This window comes from Kryptolebias marmoratus, linkage group LG2 (assembly GCF_001649575.2).
Source record: "Kryptolebias marmoratus isolate JLee-2015 linkage group LG2, ASM164957v2, whole genome shotgun sequence".
In the NCBI taxonomy this organism is placed as follows: domain Eukaryota; kingdom Metazoa; phylum Chordata; class Actinopteri; order Cyprinodontiformes; family Rivulidae; genus Kryptolebias; species Kryptolebias marmoratus.
In genome coordinates this window covers 30,267,211-30,268,785 of record NC_051431.1, presented here as the reverse complement: position 1 = coordinate 30,268,785, position 1,575 = coordinate 30,267,211, and the positions used below count along the sequence as shown (strand labels likewise).

The following is a 1,575-nucleotide window of genomic DNA, read 5'->3' as shown; positions in this document are numbered from 1 at the left end:
GAGGGGTTCCGGCTTCCGCTTAGCTGACTCCCCCAGACCGCGTTATCTTCCGTGCTTAGTACTCGCAGTCCCATAAACTCCCATGACCTCGCCAGCTAGTGCAGAGTTACACTCATCCTTAGGTTAATACAATACGATTACAGAACATTATTACATTATTCTAACTGGTAAGGAGTGTCTATATTATAGTTTTCACTTCACACTTCCGAGAACTATCAAATGATTTAAGATTTGTTACTTCTGATTCTTTAGGGTCTGTAGCCACTGCAGAAGATCCAGCAGCTATTGCCACCATTCAGTCTGCTGGTACCTTCACTGACCAACCCATCAAGTATCTCTTTAAAGATGAAGGAACTGGTAGGAAGGAGTTGGGGGGTGAAAAATGTGAGATGTGAGATGGGAATGTATTTGTGACTTTTTTAACTAAGTTAAAAAAGTGCTACAATTTTTTTTATTGTTGTTTAGGTTTTTAAGTCCCACAGCAGGGTGTCTGTACAGACCATATCTCATCACTTACTCACATCCTTGATGCAGAGCCTGCTTAACTTTTCATATGTCGAGTATTACAGCTCTGTTACTATCTTGGTTGCACAAAGGTGCAACAGCAGTGGGTCACACAACAGAGGTGTCTAAGCCCTGGCTTGAAGTGTTTTTTAAGTCCCTTTATAGTACAGTGTTACCTGAATATTTGAAAAACTTTTTATTGTTGCTTCTCAACATTCTTGAGTTTTTTGTTGCATCAAATTTTAGATTTAGGTGTTCAAGTCAAGTCAAGTCAAATTTATTAATATAGCACTTTTTAAGCAACAAGGCGATTCAAAGTGCTTTACAATATGTGAACACAAAAATACAGAGTCATAAAACACACAACAATATCTAAAATATGAACTAAGATAATCTAGACTAAATAAGACACAAGAGTACAGAAAAGCTAAGATAAACAGAAGTAAACTAAACTAAAGGTACCGGAAGGCTAACTAAGAGTACCGAAGGCCAGCTAAGAATTAAATACATTTAAATAAAAGACCAACTAAAAGTGTCAGTGTAAAAAAATGGGCAGAGCGTCAAGTTTACATAACATCCAGGAGAATGTTGAAATAGCCAGCCTTCTGAGGCCGATCCAGTGGAGCCAGGTAAGGAGTGTCTATATTATAGTTTCACTTCACAATTTCCCCCTTTTGGTCTCTGAAAGAGACCACCTTTAAACACAGCGCTCTCTCCCTAGTAGGTGCTGCACCTACGCTTCGGAGGAGATGTTACCAGCACATCACTCCCAATCAGACGTCTTTACCACGTCTGTCCCTCCTGATTATATTCAAAAACATTGATTAAAAAGCACATGTTGTTTATGAGACACAATCACCCTAATTATAGGTCTTCTACCTCTACTTTTATATTTTCTTGCTGTCAGGTGGCCAAAAGAGCGAGGAAGTGTAATCTATTCTTAAATTCAGTCCCATCTGCTCATAACCATACAACATTTTTGTGACGCCATCAGTGAGACGACACGAGACGGCTCTTAACCTTCCTTACTCTGTGAGTGACTGATGGGTTTGAGCTCTCTAATAGGGGGCT

At 39.5% G+C, this 1,575-nt stretch overlaps 1 long non-coding RNA gene across 1 annotated transcript in view; it reads left to right on the top strand.

Annotated features, from left to right (window-relative positions):
* LOC108228278 overlaps positions 1–368 on the top strand; it is a 2,067-nt gene extending 1,699 nt beyond the window's left edge. The window contains exon 3 of the long non-coding RNA XR_001808194.3: positions 253–368. This is a non-coding gene — a long non-coding RNA (uncharacterized LOC108228278). The remainder of the gene's footprint in view (positions 1–252) is intronic.
* The last annotated feature ends 1,207 nt before the right edge of the window (positions 369–1,575 follow it).